This window comes from Micromesistius poutassou (genome assembly GCF_964030765.1).
Source record: "Micromesistius poutassou genome assembly, chromosome: 7".
Taxonomy (NCBI): domain Eukaryota; kingdom Metazoa; phylum Chordata; class Actinopteri; order Gadiformes; family Gadidae; genus Micromesistius; species Micromesistius poutassou.
In genome coordinates, this window is record NC_140277.1 from 15,457,843 (window position 1) to 15,481,189 (window position 23,347).

Genomic DNA, 23,347 nt, shown 5'->3' on the forward strand with positions numbered 1-23,347 from the left:
TTGAATGTGCTCCACGGGGCGTGGTATGAGACGTTTTTTCATCCGTACATTGATATGAATCAATGTGCAAACAATAATCTGATGTCTTCCTTTATGAGTGGACGTCTTTATGAGCTGGGTTGAAGCTCGCCAAATGTATTTGTTTGAACGGAGCAGTTAGGTGTTTATATTGAGGAAGTCTTTTAAGGTTGAGTCAAATTTTCCTTTGACCACATTTTGCAAGTTTTTTTTTTTTTATTCCCTTCCTTGTGTCTTCAAATGTAAAAAGAAAATTCAAAGTCTTTAATATTCCTGTTGAAATATCCTCAAAGTGATCCTTGCAACACTCTGAGTGAATTTCATTCACTCAGTTCATCAAACATTGCACACGAATGAACATCTTAATAAATCAAAGAGAATCCATCAGCCAACCAATACACACACACACACCTGACACACACACACACACACACACATATGCACACGCACATGAATATACACTATAAAATATCAATTAACATTAGGTGACCAGGTAGTGCTGAGAGGTTAATGGTTTACGAAGCGTGCTGGGATTGTTAATTTACCAACGCTTTAATGTCCAACGTTTTCCTCACTCCTGACCCATCAAGACACTTTCTAGAAAAGATTGTCAGATAACACACAACTTAATCCCAGCATGGTTTCCCATTGGTCTTACTTATCTGCAACAATACATATAAAGAAAAACTAAATTGCATCATTATGTGTTCTATAGTGTAGATCATCTTTGGTAATGCAAATATGTTTTTTTAAGGATGAAAGAGAATGCGTCTCAATCTAGTTTCTTCACAGCTTTGATGTGACAAAAGCAACACCTTCGCAGTGAACAACCTCTCATAGAAGTTATTCTTATTATCTTTTTACTGCACCACAAGAGCACTTAGCACACCTTTGCCACCGCCATGAATTGAATAAGTCATCCGTCTTTAAACTTCACCTGTGTAATCTCCCTCTGTCTGCCTTCCATTTCTCTATTTCAAAACAAAAGACGGGTATTTCAGACTTTTGCTGTATCAAGATTCACACAAAGCTCTTATTTCCTGCCTCAAGAAGATATATTTTAATCTGGTTAAATCCGGACGTCAAGATAAAGAAACTGGCCAAAAGAAAGTGTTTTTGTGTGTGTGTGTGTGTGTGTGTGTGTGTGTGAGTGTGTGTGCGTCTGCCAAAAGAGTGTTGTTGTGTCTGTGTGTATGCATTGCACGCCCGCACGAACGTGCGCACACACACACAGACACATTGTCCTTGATGTCCTCTCTTGTTGGTAGTTCGATAGTCGACAGCGTCGAGTTAATGGTGTAATGCATTAGCGTGCCCTTCACTCTGAGCGGTTGTTTAGGGCACAACAGTACAGTTCGTACGGTGCCATTAGTGAGCCCTCTTCTCCTCGCTACGCACGTCCCTGAAACGTCGACACCAAAGCCGTTCCGTCGCCAAAGCTTTTGAGTCACTTGCTGGAAAGCGTCGACTCCCAGGGACCACGCCGTTCATAAGATATTACGACGTTTACCCCCAAACCTAGAGCCAGAGTCGGTTCACGTAGCCTGATGGATGTGACAGACACACAGACACACGCAGACACACAGACAGACGGATCATCCCGATGATAATAATAGTAGCATAGTTGGATTCGGAAACGCACTTAGTTTTATTAAGGATCTTAAAGGGCCGTGGAGACAGACTTCAATTGATTCATTTATCCCTCTAACGCGTCTCCGAGGGGGCCTTGCCATACCACGCTGAGAAGGTCATCTGAGCGCTCCCCATCTACCGGGGAGTGACTCACGGTGCGGACCCCACAGGGAACTAAGAACCTGGGGCGGGTTCCAGGGAGATTGTTCCTTTGGCAGTATGGTCAGTATGTGTAGAACAAGTATATCATGTAATATTGATGTGTGTGAAATACTAAAAAACGCCGTTATACAGATGCACACACGCGCATAAGCACACGCGTGCACGTGCACTGGTGTACGCGCTCTGCACATGCTACACAAACTTCACACACATTATACACACACACAAACGCATATTATACACACACACTATTTACACAGAAAACGCACACATACAATGGCCTAGCCTATATCAATAATGAAGATGTCTCTGGGAGTCAGTCAGTGGTGGGCATCAGAGTTCAGCACTGCTCACATTCACTTTTCCAGTCGGGGAATAAAGGTCAGAGCATTTCTTCTTTAGTCCGACTTATGATGAAGCACCACACCGCCTTGGATGGAAAATTGTATGAAAATACTAAATATAGTATGAGAACCTTTCCTGACCCCCCCCCCCCCCCCCCCGCCAAGCATTCAACTTCATATTCTCATATTCTTCATATTCTCTCCTGCCGCCCATCAAATCAGGTACAGTCCACTCCATCCCAAAACTACTCCACACCTCTGCCTTCTGTGCCTCGTGATTATTTAAGGGAGAATTACCTTTCAGTTACTCACGTCAAATTTTAAAAATCTCATGTAAAAATGAAATTACCTCATTTAACTTAAAAGCGAAATGGTCATTGAGTTGTTTTTTTCTGTTTTAGCCGTTTTTCGGAAGGAACTGGCCAGTCGGCTAGGCGGACCACCCGCACCAACTTTATTGTCCATTTTTAGCCAAACGCTAACAAACGGTTTCTGTTCTCCCGAGTATCGTCATGAAGACGACTTGAATCATCTCCATAGTAGCCCGTCCTCCGTACTCTGTTATCTGACCTAATTCAAAAGACATTGAATGAAGATGCGTCCACACACACACACACACACACACACACACACACACACACACACACACACACACACACACACACACACACACACACACGGCGTCTTTGCGCTGCATGTTAAGTAGCCTCTCTTTAACGGGCAGGAGCAGATGGAGCGCGTCGAGGCGAGAGTCTCCGTCTGGCTCCATGTGTGTCACCACTATGGGGACGGATGACCTTGGCTTCAGCACAAGCTGTGGGGTCTGACCACGGCAGACACGCAGGCTCTTTCTCATACACACACAAACATGTACAGAAACGCACACACACACACACACACATACACACTGGGGTGCATACATGTACGCACGCACGCACGCACACACACACACACACACACACATACATACACACTGGGGTGCATACACGTACGCACACACATGCTCACACACACACACACACACACACATGTATGCACGCACATGCACACACACACTCACACTCACACTGGGGCGCACTCGCACACACACACACACACTGGGGTGCATACACGTACGCACGCACATGCTCACACACACACACGTATGCATGCACATGCACACACACACTCACACTGGGGTGCACTCGCACACACACACACACACACACACACTGGGGTGCATACACGTACGCACACACATGCTCTCACACACACACGTACGCACGCACACGCACACACACACACACACACACACTGGGGCGCACTCGCACACACACGAACACGAACAGAAATAAACTCTCTAGGCACCTGCCACTCAAGACTGTATCCATACAGTGCTGTCCTCCCAGTATTACATCATCATCAGCCAGGACACTGGACTGGACTGAGCGCCGGCAAGCAGCCCTCAAGGAGCTCCTCATCCTCCTCCGAGTCCTGTGTTTGATTACCCTTTCAAGAGGGGCCGTATAGGCAATGAGAGAGTTACGACAGAGGTACGGGAGACGTGATTACCGGAGCGGAGACGGTGTGTGTGTGTGTGTGTGTGTGTGTGTGTGTGTGTGTGTGTGTGTGTGTGTGTGTGTGTGTGTGTGTGTGTGTGTGTGTGTGTGTGTGTGTGTGTGTGTGTGTGTGTGTGTGTGTGTGTGTGCACCGTGCATCAGTTTTACAACAGAACGGTTTCGAGACCTCCCTTCTAGTCCTTTGCGGTCACGCTCGCCATGCGGCCAGCAGTGTGTTTTAAATACAGACACACGAATCAAGGGCGTACGTACTGCCATCCGTCTTGTAGCTGGCAGGGACAGGGAACACAAAGCAATTGTTGAAATATGATATCAACGTGTAATGGTGAATAGGCTGCCTATGATTTACTGCTGGAAGATTCTCCGTTGAGGTGAAGGCCCTTGCTCTAGTGCCCTTTAGATAGCCCGGACATGTTTTAGTGTTGTGACGTGCTTTATGTGTGTTTGTGACTTAGTGTGTGTGTGTGTGTGTGTGTATTTTTCTGTGTGTATCTGTATTGTAGACAGAACAGTATTTGTATGTGTGTGTGTGTGTGTGTGTGTGTGTCTGCGCTCCTATCTGTATTTTATACAGGACAGTGTTTATGTGTGTGTGCGTGCGTTTTCCCATCTGTATTATAGACAGGACAGTGTGTGTGTGTGCGTGTGTGTGTATGTGTATCCGTGCTCCCATCTGTACCGTAGACAGGGCTGTGTTTGTGTGTGTGTGTGTGTGTGTGTGTGTGTGTGTGTGTGTGTGTGTGTGTGTGTGTGTGTGTGTGTGTGTGTGTGTGTGTGTGTGTGTGTGTGTGTGTGTGTGTGTGTGTGTGTGCAAGGCAGCAGCTGCTTCATTAAAACAGTGTTTGAGAATGATCTGCTGTGCCCTCGCTCTGCCAGGGGAGCACATCTTCAGGTATCCATTAAAAGATAGAAGCACACCCAACATGAGAAGACTCTATCACATCCACATCCGTCTGATAATCCCACCGGCGTCCCAACATGGAGGTTGTATTGTCGGGCTTGTTGCGCAGCTTGGGACACGATGCTTCAGGCATGAGGGGCCCTTCACCCCCGCTGAGAGAGACTTAAGACCGGCCTTCCTGAGCCGGTAGGTCACTGGCGTTAAAGAGGATGCTAAACATCTTCCCCCCCCCTCCCCCCCAATCACAGCTCAGGGCTGGGGGGGAAGCTGGAGCGGTGCCTTGCTTTTTTTATTTTAGTACTATAAAAAGATTTTATTATTTTTTTTTTTACTATTGTCAGCACTTATTTGACAAAGGTTGCCACAAAGACGCACGCACGCACGCACGCACGCACACACACACACACACATAAACACACATATCCAGCCAGCAATAGATAGAGGTGAGAAGTTGGAGGTGAGATGTTTTCCCGATTGACCCTGGGTGTGTGTCATTGCAAATGAAACACGGAGGGAGAAAGTTGGCCGTGGCGTTTGCTTCGGCCGTGTCTGTTTATCCTTGAATTATTAATAACGCTCTTTAACCTTCCGGTCCCTACCCTATCATTATCTGTGTTTGTGTTTGTCTGCCTCCGCACGTGCGCGTGCACTGTTCAACCTTAGTTTGTGTGTCTCTTTGCGTGTTTATGTTTGTGTGTGTACAACAACAAAATGTGCGCGCTGATTATTATCCACGGCAGCGGCGTCCGCGTCGCCTTCGTCCGCTGAGACTTACGGGCGTATTTTAATGAGCTTTCTTAAGCCTGTTCTCCCCTTGCCCCGGGCCAGATCCAGCTATGTGCAGCAAGGCAGGCCCGCTAGACCCAGGCTATATAAGGCCTGGGACGCTCCTCCGGGGAAGATGAAGACGTGCCATTCTTCCGTTTGACGGATATTATCCAGTAGGGAAATGGTAGCTCCGCGACCTGAGCACATCCTTGATTAAGGCGCATTGCGTGAAAAATAAAAAAAAATAAGTACGCCCGTCGGATCCCATGAACGGCGCTGTGCTGAAGATGGTCAGGTCGCGCGGTGGGAGTGCGCTCGTGAGCCGTTCTGGTGTACTTTGGACGGTTCTGTGAGTCGGTCACTCATCGGCGGGCTTTGACTCCTCCAGATGAGCAGGAGAAGCGTTTCCCTCTGTTGGCCTGCCAAGGGCAACAACATGTGACGGTACCTCGGAGCGCGCAGACACGCTGCCGTTGCTTTTCCTACCTTCTAAATGGTTCCATCTTCTGCAGAAGTCAGACAACGGGGGTCAACTCCCTAATTTGGATACATCCGCACATGCTTGTGTGTGTGTGTGTGTGTGTGGGAGTGTATGTGTGTGTGTGTGTGTGTGTGTGTGTTTGATAGGTTGAGAGAGTGAGTGTGTGTGTGTTTGTGTTTAATTTATTTGGTGTGTGTGTGTGTGAGTTTGTGTCTGTATGTGTGAGTGAGAGAGTGTGTGAGAGAGAATGAGTGTGTGTTTTTGTATTCAACATGTTTTTAGTTGTACCAGAGCGTGTGTGTGTGTGAGAGAGAGAGAGAGAGAGAGTGAGTGAGTAGGTGTGTGTGTTTAATTTATTTGACTTGTGTGCGTTTATATGTTTGTGTGTGTGTGTGTGTGTGGTAGTGTATCGTGTGTGTGTGTGTGTGTATGTGCATTCCTGTCACATCTAGCCGTGTCTCATCCTCATTGTATTTTCTCTCCCTTTCCGTCTCCTCTCTCTCTCTCTCTCTCTCTCTCTCGCTCCCTCTCTCTGTCTCTGTGTCACCGTCGGTGCCCCTCTCTGCTCTCCGCCTGGCCCCCAGACACCACCTCCTCCACCACCTCCTCCACCCGGCCGGCGGTGGATAACCATGCACCCCCGCCAGAAGCGCCCGGCCGCCACACCCCGATGCCGCCTGCCGACCGCTGACCTCCCCGCACGCCACTTCCCCAAAACATTCGGTGAGTAGACGTGACACCATGATCCTCGGATCCATCGTATTAACACCACCACCACCACCACCACCACCACCAACCCACCAACCCCACACACATTAGCGCCCTCCGTCGGGGGCTTGTTAGACTGTTCCCCCTGTTCCCCCGAGTGAATAACAAGCAGATCAAAGCCGTAAATGACAATCATCTTTATCTCGGTTTTCGCTCAGAGTCGTATTTCTGTCTGAAGGTTTCCTCCGTCTGAGCTGTTGGAGATTGGGGCGACGCTGCCTCCGCCTCAATCACCACAAACCAATCACTAGGCGGAAGACGATTGAACGAGGGACCTCGCTCTCTCTGTCGATGTTTGAGTCGATTTTTCTGAGTGTTTTTTTTTTTCCAACAGCAGGATCCATGGACATGAATACAAGACATTAAAGGCAGAAGTTGAGCTTTATCCTACGGTAGTAGTGCTGTGGTTTTCTGTTGATCCCTATAGTAACGTCTAATCCGCCCGCGTGCAAGACTCGGCGGCAATTCATGCCGAGCCGAATACCACTCAAGCCACAGCCACCAGAATATCTGTTTTTTTTTTTAAGTGGCCGGGGGATTCAGGGGCTTGAGCAGGAAGTGTTCAATAAGCACGACGGGGGGGGGGGGGGGTCATGCTCTACCAGGCTAGGACCGCTCTGTGACTCCGCCCCGGGCTGAGGAGCTTAAGGCTCTCTGTGTCTCTGGCGCATGACCAACACGTAGGAACCCCCGAGTTTTGCCCTCTGATGTTTTTGAGGTAGATGCTGTCTGATGGTGTTGTGGTTGGTTCCCACAGCAGCGAGTCGGTCAATGCAGTCAATACAGCAGTGAAAATGCACATCGGAGGAATTGGATTGTATGTATATTTGATCATATTTTCTAATGGTATAGGAACCACTATAGGGAAGACGTATCGACTCTCATCTAATAAGACAATTGAGGTTTTCTTTGCTGTGATTTCACATCAAAAAGGTGAAATCTTTAGATGTGTGATGAATGTTAGGAGTTTGACTTAATTGGTCAGAGGCATGTTCAAAATACAATATAACACGAACAATTGTAGTAAAGAGAATTTGCCAATACTGTGTGCCTGCATGTGTGTGTGTGTGTCTGTGCGTGTGTGTCTTAAATCGTCATTTGTCTGAGGACGTCGACCTACAATTAGGCCACTATGGAATCAAACCCGGGACTGTGAGGAATGTTATGCCGTTGTAGCGCGGTGTTAAAAAGACGTGTCACCGATCCGTTCTTAAAACATGACCCAACCGCTCAACCAGCCAACACCAGCAAGCCAATATCACATGAGACCCGTCATACACTGTAGTGCTCTTGGCCATTGTTGACTCTAGCCGTGTGTATATTTTCATTGGATGAGTCATGAAATGAGTGAGTTTTGTATATAAGACGATGATTAGGAACACTGATCTGATCAAAAAGCGGTAGCAATGTCCCTCCCATCGCTGTTCATTTTATGCAGGAAGTTTACATTTGGTGCAGTGGAAACATTGACACGTTGAGTGTTTTCATTGTGGCATGTGAAATTGAGTGAGGCTTCGCTGTAAAGAAATAAGCATTTTAATTAGCCTGTTTGATATGGCAACGCATTTTATATGGATGTGAAATGTAATAAACCAGCGTAATAAAAATAGTTTTAATAGGCTTGGTTTGAGATGTATACTGGTGAGGTACTCCCAGTGAATATGTGCCAAGACTGGCAGTAAAACGTTGTGTTCACCACAATATAGTGATTCACCAGCGAGATAAATATTGTTTCATTTGATAACGTTTTAGTTACAGACAGTTCAGGAAACTGTTCCTCCCGATTATGGTTTTATGGCTGAATATAAACTGTGAGATATAAACTAGAGATCCAGGGTAGTTTTGTTTTGTATGATTTATAAGTGGGTAAAATAGGGCTAATACATCTGCATAAATATATTCACATAGATTTACATAAACACGTTCACTTTCACAACATTACAAATACACAAAATACACTAAATGTGTGTATATTAACATAATGATATGGTATATTGTACAGCCCTTAATGAGGTTCCTTCATTACAATCTTCCATTAGTGTCGAGCGAGAACCCCTAGTCGGTATTTAATGAAGTATGGGAACTTTTAGTCAGAAGGCATGATGATCATTCCCTTTTCTTTCCGTTTTGAGTTGAAGGAAGCACACCGCGGCTAGACGTTACCCCAGAAGGCCGACACCGGCACTGTTTTTATGAGCTGGTGAGAGCAAGATTTCTGAAGTTACAATAAATCACTTTTGGCATCCAATTTTTGGGGAACTGATTGTGTGTCCAGGGCAATGCATCTCATCTAAGCAGATGTTGGTCTCGCTGGCGCCACCTCCCCCTCTCCATTGTCACTTGCTATTGGTGACGGCCGGCCGGGGTGATTTCAACTACTGTGTTGTTGTTGACATCGCCTCCTCACAAAGAACATCAATCTCCAGGTGTAATTTGTAGATCGCATTTGCCCATTTTGTCGGCGTGAAGACACATCAGAAATTACACCGAATCAATGTCATTTATTCATTCCATTTGTGAAAGGAATGTGCTTGTTGTTGGGGCAGCCAGGATTTGTGTTGTGTCAAAAATAATCTGAAATCCAAATCTAATGTTGGTCCTTGTCATAATCCATGTTCTGTTGACCTCCAAGGTCTCCCCAAGGTTAGACACAGCTATCTATGCCTGATGGGGCTACATCAGTGTGTGTATGTGTGTGTGCGTGTCTCTGTGTGTGTGTGTGTGTGTGTGCATGTGTGTGCATACGTGTTGTGTAAGTGTTGCAGTAAAGGGAGGTAGGGATGGTGATTAACCAAAACCATATGCTAATCAGTAATTCAAGGACTCAGATCTACCTTCAGAATAAACAAGCACACGTGTGCGTGTTTTGCAGTATGGGCTGAGCCACTACTACGCAATGATCCAGGGGAAACTCGTCGCCCCCTCCGCCATCGATGAACACGTGCCCCTCCACCTCTTCGTCCCTGTGAACAGCAAAACCAGACGTTTGACTAAGGTGTGAGGAATCCGATCCTGGTCGATCGCGTCCCACAGAGAGAGAGATGTGTCCAAACAGCCACGTGTGCCTAAGAGTGAGAAACAGCTGCTGTAGGAGCGCTGGCATCCTCCTGACCAATGTTTATCTGGCCGTCTCGGGGCCCAGCTGTCCCTGTCATAAGCAGTGAGTCGTCTCCGGACGGCTCCTTGGGATCCAGATACATCCAGCTAGAGGAGAGGGACGGCCGAGATGGATGGCAGTCACACCTGGCGATGAACACTTGACTTGGCACACTTCCACGCTTCCCCTGCTTGATGTGTGAATAATGTACCGGCGACCCCGATTCATTGATGCCTGAGGCCTCGGCACGTGCATGGGCCCAACCGATGGGATTCAGTCACCGGTCGGCATCAGGTCTCACGGTGGCGACTCCAACCCTTTATTTTGAATCGGCCCGCTTATGATTTCTTTCTATCTGGGGCGTCGTGGTGCAGTTGAGCTGAGACAGGAAATCCAATGAAAGAATGGAATCAAAGTCTATTAAATCGAAATGCTCACTCTTTCTCTCCAAAGTTGAGGTAGCAGTGAGAGAGATAATGACACGATATAATGAAAGCATTCATTGGACCTTTGGGCCCTTTGCAAAGATTCAAACAGACAACTTTGTGGTTTAGAGGCAGGCCATTAAACCCATAAAACTCCCCAAAAATTGGGGCCATTCTGGATGACAATTATAATTTTCTATTTTCTCCTCCACTTTCACCTTTGTCAAAAACCTGCACTTTCCTCCACTTTTTCTTCTCCATAATTGCACAAGTCTTTCCCGCACCGATCCTCGCCGTGGACCAGCCCGGTCCCTGCTCAGACACCTTTTGCTCCCCCTCCCAGGGACCTGAATGCATTACTCTGTGCCTCGTCTCCATTCACAAACCTCACGAGCCGCGCCAGGGGGGGGGGGGGGCAAGCCCATCACAAACCAAGCAGACAAACACCATTGTCGTCCGAGGGCCACCGTGTGCCCAGACTGTCCTGTGCTTTTCCTCCGGAACAAGTCGGCACATCTTTTATTTAGCGCGATCGCCGCGGCAGATGGGCACGGCAACATCAGAGCGGAGAGACGGCGCTGCTTCCGGACGCCGCTACCCAAATAAATCCCGGCAAACCGCGTGGGACGCAGACAGCCAGCTCAGTACACGTGCATTATACATGAGACCGTGGCATGAAATAGACCAGAATCAGATGTTTTGTGGAGGAGGTCGGCATAGCGTGGAGTCAGGAGACAGGGGAATGTGTGTGTGTGTGTGTGTGTGGCGGCGGGGTTGGGGGGTGGGGGGGTTGGGTTTGGAGTGGTTAATTACAGCAGCGTTGGCAGAGTAGGGGGGGGGGTAAGCTGTCAGGAGAGGAGCCCGCCCTAATCTCCTGATTGAAAGTAATTGGATGTTGCGATGCTGATACTATCGAGCCGATAGCATTGATGGATTGATTGACGAAAACGCTAATGCTAATCAAGTGAAAGAAGGTGGGGGGTGTGGGGTGGGGGGGGGGGGAAGGCTGTGAGGGCTGACGTGTGCGCCGCTTCGATGTTCTGCCTCATCTCGCGACGTCCTCCGGAGAGAGCCCACAGCTAATGGGCTAACATGTTGGCTTGAATAAAGAACAGATGCTTTTTTTCAGGGGATTTCCTCCTCAACCTCGTTTCCTGCACCAATTATACACCTATTAATGAGAACTGATTTAAATCTACACGCTGGTGCTGTGTTGGAGATTGAAGTCCTACACTATAACCTGTTCTCTGATACACTTTAACCATATGAAGGTGATATAATATAATATAATATAATTTTATTAGGGCTACATTTAGTCATGTCATGCCTAATATCTTCGGACATAGCGTTGTGTGCGGTCGATGTTGAAGCACTTAATTCACTTTAGACTATTTCTTTCACAGGGTAATGGCTGAGTGAATATGAAACAGGATGAATACTAAAATTTCTTATAACCCTAGAATGAGGAGCCATATCTCCCTTGGTCTGAAGATAAGTGTGTGGGTGTAACTAGGGCTTTGGGTCTGTGGTCTGGAAATGTGTTGTGGGAAATGTGTGTTTATTAGCTTCAGTAATTATTGACTAATATAGTAACTCAATTCACACTCACCATCCCTTTTATCAAGTCAAATAAGACGTTTTTAAGCAAGTTTGTCTGGGCATTAATTGTGACCCTTTTGTTTGTGTAGCTGCCGTCCACTCTATCTAAGAAAGAAATCATTGTGATGACAAATAAATATGGTATCTATTTGCTTTGCTGTTCTGTAAACAACTTTGAAGGGGTTACAACTGTTATCTTGAAGGGCCATCAATATTTAATTCAATCTGTCAACAGTCGTAAACATTTCCTTCAACAAACAAACATTCAACCGCTTCCCTTACAAAGACTCTGGCTTTGTGCCTTAATGTTTAATCTATATCCTTTTCGAAATGCTGTCATATTTCAGCTTATTGTCCTACTTTGTGGAAATGCACTGTAGCTTCCTCACCTAGCACATCATAGCATATCATGAAGATGTGTTAGAGATAGTTTAGTGCAGTCAGCGTTTCCCCTATGATTACTTCCATCAGCAGTGTTGAGGGGTGTGTGAGGTGCACAATGAGGATGTTCGTGTGCACGCTACTGATGTGGCCGTGTGCACGGCCCTGATGTGGGCGTGCACAGTGCTGCTGTGCTCGTACGCAGAGAGGTTTTAGTGTGATCACTGATTCAGGGCTAGGGCTCTAGGCCTGGGGCGACATGGCTGAAAGACATATCACGATATAACTCGATCATCATTGATCGATATCGATAACTATTGATCATTTAAATGACGTGAAAAGACTAGGAATTACCATGCTGGATTTGAACACTTCTGTTTAACACTCAATATGACCTTCCACTGTTCTTCATTGATGAACACTCCAATGTCGATACAACGATGAAAAACACTCAAATATTGTAAATGTAAAGTATGGAACCGTGTTTGTGTAACAAACCCAGCTGCTAGATTCGGTGGTCTGGTCTCTTGTTTTATATTGATATTGATCTATATGGATATTGATAGATATTGATATTGATATTGGTCTATCACGATGCGATAATTTATTGTTTTATTGCCCAGGCCTAGCGCAGGTGCATTACAAACAGAAAGTCATGGTTTAACAATATAACTTAACAAGTAATAGCATGCGAGCACATGATGTGCGTGATCCACATTTAGTTGGACATTAATGTTAGAACACACTTTTCACACTGCGATCGGTTGCCATCGCAGCGTATTGGTTGCATAATACTGCTGCCTGAGTTAAGCTACATTCTATTATTAAGTCAGTTGTGTTACATTTTCTTTTTATGCTTCCCACTTTTAAGTCTTAAGCCATTCATGAGCTACTGCCACCTACAAGATCATTTGGCCCTGGTTGTTTTATTTCAAACGTAAGACTAAACGTGTTGTATGTTAAAGGTATTTTTTCTTTTTTCTTTCTACAGCTTTTAAAAATGTGTTGCGATAACAATGTATGTAACTGTAAAGCACTTTAATTATTCAGCTGATACCTGATGTTATTATGATGCAATGCATTTGTACAATACTTTACTATCTGGAGGACTCTCCAGATAGTTTTATCCACAACACCATTGATTATTGATCAGTAGTGCTAATGGTAATCTAGCTCAAAGCTGGCTACAGGTCGGCTGCAGACATTTGGAGTTGAACCCAGAGCCTTCCAGCTGAACACTGTAGCATCGACTCAATTCTAAGTCACTTCTAACCGTGCTTGCTCACTAACCCTTTCTAACGTTGCAGTGGCTCAATGTGAACGGAGCTCTCTCCATGGAGGTCGAGGTGTCAGAAGATCTGAATTGATGATTCTGGCTTTAATTAGTATAGCCTGTTTTAGTGATCTCAGCAATTCTTTACAGGCCATGCTAATCTGTGCCAGAATCAGCAATGCAATTGGGACGGATTCATTTCACCGTGGCCTGTTTTTGCATCTGTATTTTGACAGTACCTTATCCGTGTCCGTGTCTTGTTTCTACTGTTATGGTTTGCCGGTTTTTGCGTCAATGCTGCAAAACAATTTCCAGTGAGATAATAAGTTTTGAGACTGAATCGCGCAATAAATTGCCTTCGGGGAAGTCAATCCAACCAATGCATCTTTAATTAATGTAATAAAAAAAACAATTCTGTAACTTGATGGGACGTGCACCGAATCAATAGCCTTTTAAGAGGTCTGCTGGGATGGATGCCGTGGTGAGTCCAAATGTCACCCTCCGCACAACTCCTTTTGGTCATTATACGAGTGTCCCCGGGTGCAGCGTCTGCAAATAACCAGCTATTGACCACGCCGATGTTCGGGGGCGAGCCAGCGTCTCCCGGCTTCATGTTCTTCAGGGTGTGTTCTCGATTAGCGCCGTGTCAAAGGTGTGCGGCCCATTGGCAGGTAATTTTACAGAGCGTTGGTCCTTCAACAAAGTCATTATCTGTGGAGAAGCTCGCCTGACCTTTTGAGCCGTAAAACTCGTGATGTAGTGTCATACGGACGGGGATGGGATGGAGCAGTCGTGATGGAGCAGGCCCATGTTTTCCTGAGGCTAATGATAGGCTATTGATTTTGGGCATGATGATGATGATGATTATGATTGCTGTAATTATGTCAATATTAGTTCAGCATTACGATTATGTAAAACGACTACTAATCAACCTGCATGATTATGAAAATGAGTATATGTTATTATCATTACTACTAGTACTACTACTACGCAGCACTACAGTACTATTACTATTACTATTATTACTACCTGCTATTATTTATTCTGCTACTACTACCACCACCACCACCACTACCACCTTCTACTACTACTACCACTACCACTTCTACTACTACTACTACTACTACTACTACCTAGATACATTTTAATGACCTAACATTGGTGTGGTCAAACATTTGTATTTCAAATCCCGCTGCAGGGGTCTAGATTGTGTGTGTGTGTGTGTGTGTGTGTGTGTGTGTGTGTGTGTGTGTGTGTGTGTGTGTGTGTGTGTGTGTGTGTGTGTGTGTGTGTGTGTGTGTGTGTGTGTGTGTGTGCGTGCGTGTGTGTGCGCCAACGTTATAAGGCACAGAGTGCAGGACCCCCCGTCATGCTGCACCCTGGGGGGGGGCCTCACTCTCCACTTTAGAGCTTTGATTGGCAGGAGAACAAATGACAAGCTTGTCTGCAGGCACTGGGCTCAGACCATGCTATCATGTCACACCCAGCATCCAAACAGCAAACAGATGCACGTCGTACGCACATACCTGCACACACACACACACACGCGCGCGTGCACGCACGCACGCACGCACACGCACACAAGCAGACACGCACGTGTGCACACACACACACACACACACACACATACACACACACACACACACACACACAGTAGTCTAACCCCCACCCACACACACACACACAACATTCCCCCAAACACTTGAGATGCCGCTACCTTCGTTTGGTGAGGCTTTGGGCATGAATATCAATTCACCTCTGCAGGCTTTGTTTCGAAAGTGAGTGAGAAAGAGAAGAGTGGTATAAGCTTCCACGACGACAACAACAACAACAACACCATCTCCCAGTGCACGCACAACCACACTCACACACCTTGTTGTTCATGTTATGGGGCGATGCAGGCTAGGAGGACATTGCATTGCGGTCGGTCGGTGGTGTACTGCTCCACCTCTCCTCCTCTCACCACATGTTTAGAGGTTAATACCCCCTGCGTATGACTTGGTGCTTGACCATGGGATCCGTCTCTCCCTCCCTTTGTTAAAATGATGAATGAATGACCCCCTTTTTTTCAAATTTAAGTATCTAAATATATTTTTTTGTTTATTGTTGGTTTGCTTTTTTTAATTTCAGAATCTTTCACTAGGGCTTCGGCTGACAAGTGTTCCTATTTGTGCTTCGTCTATAGATCTTTTTTACACCATAAATTGATTGATTAGTTCATGTTTATTAAATCTCATAACTATTGGCAATATCAATCACGTTACCACCGCTTAAAGTATAAACATTTGCTTGCTTTGCCAGATGAGCAGCCAAGAACAATTGCACTATACGTTTTATAATTAATATCTATACATTTATATATTCTGCAATAGAGAGCAGCAAGTGTTGATAGCAAAACAGAAGGTCAACAAACGTCCACCCACCGGCACTATGTAACATCTAGTTAATTTATACTTCAAGGTTTATGAGAAAACGGAAGCCATTGACCTGCATTTGAAGGCTACTCATTATTTAAATGTGGTTAACATAAATTTTGAGGATTGATTTTTCCCAGAGTTTTGCACCTTTACCATTTGCCCACCTCCATTTATCTCTGTCACTAATTGCCTGCATCCTATATGGCCGATTGACCGCGGTTGACCTTGTTGATTAGAGGGCGTCGGCAATGCAAAGGAAGGAAGGGGGCAGGGGGGGTAATGAAGTTATGCAGAGACTAGTGACTCCATGGGTCATGTTGAGTGAAGCACCGCCACAGCACGGCTGAACTCCACCATGTGCTCAGTAACGGTTCACTACAGAGACGTCAGCCTCCTCTGTGCACTCTGTGCCGCTGTGTGTGTGTGTGGGCCAGCGAGGCGCCGGCCTGCGTGTGCACGTTTCATATCTTTTCCCCCCCAAGCGATTGTCGGACGTGCAGCCGTGAGAATTTCAGTGTTTTGCATCATCGGCCGAAGCAAAAATAAGCAATAAAGCCCTTTAAATCGTTACTTTTTTTTTTCTTGCTGCATAATGGAACCAGTGCTGAGTGAATTGACAGCATGAAATGTTTTCTCTATGTTTATTAAAATGAAAGCCTTGTGTCTGCCCGCATTTTGGACGGGGAGTAACTCTCTGTTATACTGCAGCTGTGTTATTTGTGACTGCTTTGCCTTACTGAAGCTGACAGTAAATATAACAACTTGTGTACTTCTCTCCGAGCCCCTGTATTTTTATGTGATTCTCATTCAGTGCATGTATTTATAAGTTTGTGTGTGCGCGCGCGTGTGTGTGTGTGTGTGTGTGTGTGTGTGTGTGCGTGTCTGTGTGGGTGTCTGTGTGCATATGCACGTGTGTGTGCTGTATGTGTGTGTGTGGTGTGTGTGTGTGTGTGTTGTGTATTGTAAAATCTTTTTTTTATTTTTATATATGAAGCATCTTCCCGGCTTCTTAGCAACAATTGCTTAGCCCACTGCCAGCTTGACGCGTGAGATGCAATATTGCTGACGGCAATTTCCTTTTGTGAAAAGCCAAGAATACCACGGCCGCACTGCAATCAACGGCACCCGATTGATGAATTGTGTTTTGGCAGGAGCAGCTCTGTGGACACGCAGGGAGTTCATCCATGGCCCAGCCGTCTCCTCCTTAATGCACTCGCTGCGGCCTGTCTCAGGGGACCTGGGGAGGCTGGCTTTTTTACGCCGACGTACTGACTGGGGAACTCGCTAGACTATTCAGTTAAATGAGGCCAGAAGCCGGACCGGTAGCCCAGTCCGCTTTGGGATTTATTGCTTAAAAGCTAGTGCCGCCATAGGTCCGTGTAACGCGTACTGATTTAGGAGCCAATTGCCAGATGAAGATGTCAATAGATTACGGATGGATGGATGAATGGATGGATGGATTTTATTCCTTTAGAGCAAAGGCAGAAAACACTCACACACACACACACACACACACACACACTTGTCAAGATTAATTTATTGGTATTGTGATGTGTAATGGTGGTGGTTTAGAACACTCATTACCCCTCGTGGTTTCAATGTCTGTTCCATTCCCTATTTACCGTCACCCCTTTCGTCTTTCCTTCCCTTTTGAGGAAATGCTCAATCATTTACAAAATAACCCCTATCTCACACTCTCACACTCTCACACGCACGCACACACACACACACACACGCACGCGCACACACACAAATAGTTTAACACACTCAGACAAAGTCAAAATGGCAGGCAGTTGGCAGGCGCTGCAGAAAGCCTTCCATCGGAATTACAGCGGCGGCGCCTTCGGCTGGTGTTTAGCATCCAGCCACCGATGTCCTGCGGTTCGCCCGTAGCTCCCCGGAGACGGCCCTGCCTCTCCCTGATACCAGGCGTGACGGGACAGAGGTAGATCCGCACCGGCGTCATGTAGGCCTCGCTACTACAGGTATAGGTGTGCATGTTATAACACTTGATGACGCCTCTCGGGATCGGAGATGTGCCGGTTTAAACCGCGGCTCGGGCTGTTGACAAAGTGTGAGTGCCAATCTTCTCTCTGTTCTCTAGTCAGAAGGGGAGGATGTGAGTCACTTTAAAGCGTATGAGTTAAGGTCGTCGGATGCAAAGTTAATTTACCATCTCAAGCACTAAAATGCCTGAAATAGAGATGGCTTGTGTTGTTTCCTCTTGGTCTTTAGGAGAGATTGTTATTATCTGGATGTATTCGTTTGTTATCAGCTTTTGAATATTGTTAATGAGCGTTTGCTTCACAATATCGTGTGCATACCTGCTTCTCAATTACTTCCCTTTCCTTCATAACAAACAACCAGCGCATGCTCGCCAACAATTGCAATCAATCCCATTTACTTTCAATATAACCGCCACTACAGCTTTTTAGAACAGGGGAGGGGGGGGGGGGGGGGGGGGGGGCTGGCAGAATTGATTCTGTGACACAAGGCGGGTAAAATATCACAATCCAGATCGACTAACGGCCCAACAAAGACAATCAAATCGATGCACAACGGCAGCGGACACCCGCCATGAAAACAAAACACAGCCAAGCCAGGGCCCAGCGATGTGAGGAGAATACAAAATACCCTCTCTCTCTCCTCTCCTCTCCTCCGCAAAGCCAGGATCCTCAGCGACATGGGGCTAATGGCTCCACCAGGCCTCAGCAGTACCATGCTGAGGCCAATGCTGCAGAGTGCAGAGTGTAGAGGCGTTCTGGTTAATTTGACCTGGATCACATCCAGGAGATGACGGTGATGTTTGGCGGAGCGGATTGGATTGGCAATGTCAGCGCAGAGCGCTGAGCTCCTTCAATCATACAATTAGAACGAGGCTCTCGGGATGGGGGAGTGACAAACACACTAGCACGGCACATGTAATCCTTCATTTAAATCTATAGCTCTCTCTCTCGCTCTCTCTGTGTCTCTCTCTCTCTCTCTCTCTCTCTCTACACTCTCTCTCTCTTTGCACTCTACACTCTCTCGCTCTCACACACTTCTCTCTCTCTCTCTCTCTACACTCTACATTCTCTCTCTCTCTCTCTCTCTCTACACTCTCTCTCTCTTTGCACTCTATACTCTCTCGCTCTCACACACTTCTCTCTCTCTCTCTCTCTCTCTCTACACTCTACATTCTCTCTCTCTCTCTCTCTCTCTCTCTCTCTCTCTCTCTCTCTCTCTCTCTCTCTCTCTCTCTCTGTCTTTGTCTGTGTGTCTGTCTCTCTGGCTCTCTGAATAGAGAGGACATTTCGTCCGTGGGGGGGGGGGGACGGGGGGGGAGGTGGCCAGAAAGATTAGCCGCCGCCACCGTTGGTGAAAAACACCAACAAGCTGTATCGTAGAAAACAGACGGAAGGAGGAACTTTTTGGAGGCTAAGAGAAGAGCAGGGTGGAGCATGTGAAACACACTGGGAGTAACAGAACGGGGGGGAGAACAGTGCAGGGGACGTGTGGGGGGGGTGGAGGGGACACAGCTGTCTGCATGGCTGTTGTTGCATTGGTTGCACTCATTTATCCGTCTGCGTGGTTTACTGGTATGCACCGCCCAGCAGGGCGTCCTTCTCCTCACCGCCGTGTGGAATAATGGGAATTACATCCGCAGATGCAGAGGTCGGCGTGAGCAATGTCCCTCTCACTGTAGTAGTAGTTGCATTAAATGTCATATGTAAAGATGCGTCGTATTTAAGTTGTGTTTTAGAATATCCGCTGTTTTTTTTAACACATACCTAAGTTTTTTATCGGGATGAGTAATTCTACCCTGTATAGATATCTTGTTTTTTCTTGCAAACGAGGAAACAGCTGACGATAAAATGCATAAACACTCATGCAAGCATGTACGTTTCTTAATGAAGCACTTTGAGATTATTTTATGAAAAGTGCTTTACAAATAAAATGTATTATTATTATTATTATTATTATTATTATTGAAGCAGGTTCTTCCCGCTCGCCTGGGTCTACCTGGGTGGCCGTGACCGAGCGCGACTCCCTGGGGAGTGGTTCTCGTCCGCAGCACGCCGCACAGATTACGATCGCCGGCGCGGCTCACACAGATTCCAAACAGCTAACTTTTGCCAGGAACAGCGTCGACGTTTGTTTGCTCGCAACCGTACTGCCAGTCCAACGTGCAGTGTAACACCAACCGCCGTTCACTTCCTGACTGGGGTGTGGGTAGGAGCTGGGGGGGGGGGGGTGTGGGGGGGGGAGGCTGTAAAATATATTCCCTCTGACAGAGCATGCTTGGTTCCGGAAACCTGACTTCCCCATGGCTGTGTGGGTAATTTAAGGTTCACAGCAATAAACTTCCCACGCGGCCGTATTTCATTAGGGCTAGGGTGGGCCATAAAACGCTCCGCCGATCCGCCCACCTCACCTCCCGCCTCACCTCCCACACCGCTGTGGGGACGTTAAATCATCTGTCGCATGTAACCTTCCCCCCCCCAGCCACTTATCGGGGCATTAAAGTGCATGTGAGGTGGGCCGCGGCGTGGCCACGTGGCGGCGGGAATAAAAGGACCAAGAACAGGTGGGAGTGAGGCGAGAGAAAGAGACAAAGAGTTGTTTTTGCTTTTAGAAAAGTAAATAATATTCCTCGGGTAGATCAGGCCGTGAAAACGTCGAGTCCAACCAAGAGCAGTAGTGAGCTTGCGCTGGGAAACGTTTATCCTCAGTTAGTATTTTGGGTTTTCTCCGACCGCCCTTGTCTCTCGTGTGTCTCCAATGGTCTTTCCGGTGTCTATTTTTCGGTCGGCTTCCCTGACGGCCGCAGGGGTTCCCGGCAGAGTGTCTCTGCACATCATGGCCGAGGGCCGAGGGGCCAAGGACGCTGTAAAGAGTGTTTTGTCCGGGGGCAAAGGCGAGGGAGGTGAGAGACGTTTCCCGTCAGAGCCCTTCCTGTCGGTGGCAGGTGTCTCCTCTGACAGCGGGCTGGACTGCAGGTACCGTTGAAAGGTGCAGACCGCCTATAGCTGGCACATTTCACAATGGGTTTGTTTGTACCCCTCTCTGGTAGGAAGGAACTGAAACGCGAGGATATTGGGATATTTATGTTATTCCAAATGTTGGAAGCTGTTCAATCATTTTGAACGGATCCTCGCTCCTCCTTGCTCCTTTCAAGCGAAAGGATGATTAAAAAAAGATATAGTGTATATATATATATATATATATTTCCATTGCGTAACTTTACACTGTGTGTGCACGTACTGTATATCAATGAACATGAAAGCTCCTGAAGCTGCTGACATGAATAATTGATTTCCTCTGCCGACAGTGATAATTGTCACGTTGTCACAAGCAATTTTTTGGGGGGCCTAATTTGCACTCTGAGTGGGCTCTCACATCAAGTGACTGCGTGTTGATGTGGAGCACCTGCCAGTCAGCGCAAGTGGCAGGGACTCCACGCCGCCAAAGGCGACGCGTCCTTTAACTAATGAGTTCACAGAAGGCGTGAAACTGTTTGTTTGGTTTGGCACTTTGTGACTTTACTCCCCTGTTGCACTATTAGGCCAAGAGTGTAGGGAAAGACAACCGTGGTTTGTACCAGAATAGACCTGTGACACAATATTGTATTGTGTGTGTGTGTGCGTGTGTGTGCATGCATGCGTGTGCATGTGTGTGTGTGTGTGTGTGTGTGTGTGTGTGTGTTAACATGGAGGCCTCTCAGAAGACTATGTATGTTCCTTGGCATCCCTTTACAGTCCCATGGAAGAACAAATATTTGACATTAGCGTTTCATTTTTTTTGTATTAAGATTTAAATTCATGTTTATTTTCTCTTTGGAATTAAAGTCTTGGAAATCAGCTTGGACAAACATGGAACCCGGACGCTTTTGAAAAGTGTATTTTGGTATCCAGGCACTGTTGGATTAAGTTATTTTGACTCTGATCCCAGGGCACTTCCTCCATTTAAGGGAGGCTGAGAAGGCGTGTGTCGTATCACGATCCGGATCTTTTCGTTATGAGGAGAAGGTGAAGGCAGCTCCTGCTCTGAAGACACGGTAGAAGAAGGCCCGTTGGTCGGTTTTCTGAAGAGCAGCCATACCTGGTTCAGCGTGAGGGTCCTCAGTCAGCCGTGCCTTCAGCGCCAACGCCGCTCTGAGATAAACGTTCCGAGATACCGACTCTCTCTCTCCGTCCGAAAAATTCAATCATAAAAGAAAGTTTCCCCGTTGATAAAGTTGGTAGTGCAAAAGTCCTATCGTCACTTTCCGACCTTTTGCCCAATGATACATTCCACTGGTTTTAATGAAAACATCTTTATTTTAAAGATTTCACAGGCACACTCTCACACACTGATACACAGAAACAATAACCTACGGGAAACATAATAGCCTTAGAGCCTTAGTTTTCCCTGGTTGCGCCTTGTTTTGTTGAATATGCCAGTCCTTGTTCAATCGAGCAAGACAAAAGTTTGCCTTTTCTGAAACACGCAGAACTTTTCACTCTTAGTGACATACAGTGACACCCTTTAGAAAAGAAATGCTTTGGTCGTCGCCTCCAGTCCTCACTTTTACTTGTCCGTGTGCGTGCGTGCGTGCGTGCGTGCGTGCGTGCGTGCGTGCGTGCGTGCGTGCGTGCGTGCGTGCGTGTGTGTGTGTGTGTGTGTGTGGATGTGGATACGTGTGTTTGTGTGTGCTAGCTCTTGTGTATGGGTGTGTGTGTGTGTGTGTGTGTGTGTGTGTGTGTGTTTGCGTATGTGTGTGTCAGTGTTAGCCCATGTGTGTGTGTCATATGTTCAGCATCCTCTTGGAGCCCAGGGGGCCAGGTGGAACCGGCTGTAATTACATCACTGAGAGGAATGATGGAGGCCGGCGAGGCTAGCCCAGCATAAAGAATGAAATCCCTGATTGTATTCGCCTCACCTACCAGGTCAGGTGCAACCCGTTACCCACCATGCCACTGACCCAAACACACACACAGCACCCTACCACACACACGCACACGCACATGCACACGCATGCATGCACGCACACACGCAGACACACACACACAACAGTATGCCCCCAAGTACTCTCTGTTATGGATTATACTTTTATATCAGGTTTTTGTCCCCCCATTGCTACGGCTTTGTACCATTCTGGCGAGTACATTTTACAACTTGTTCAATTCTAATCCATTCTATTCTCCCGTGTTCTCTTCCCTCGGCTATTCATAATATATTCCTCGGTTAGTATGTTCTCCCGATCTATCATGCGTTTTCCATTTTGTTCTATCGTTCCTTGACCTCATGTTTCCCACCTTCATGTTTTTTCTCATTGATTCGAGTTGAATTGAATCTCCCTGGGCCTTTTATATCGCATAATAACCGTACATAAATAATACAAAAGCATTATGCAATACCATACCTTTTATGTCTGTTTTCCTACACCTTTTATGTTCTTATTTTCCCTCAGTCTCGCTCTCTCTATCTAATTTCCTTTCCTTTACCTTTGCTTTATGGTTTCTCTCATTGAATGGATAACAAGTAGAATTTCCTTGAGCCA

At 46.6% G+C, this 23,347-nt stretch overlaps 1 protein-coding gene across 1 annotated transcript in view; it reads left to right on the plus strand.

Moving 5' to 3' along the window:
• chrm3a (cholinergic receptor, muscarinic 3a) overlaps positions 1-23,347 on the plus strand; it is a gene marked incomplete at its 3' end in the record, with an annotated part of 53,250 nt that overhangs the window by 16,281 nt on the left and 13,622 nt on the right. Inside the window, exon 2 of the mRNA XM_084470388.1 lies at positions 6,450-6,588. The remainder of the gene's footprint in view (positions 1-6,449; positions 6,589-23,347) is intronic.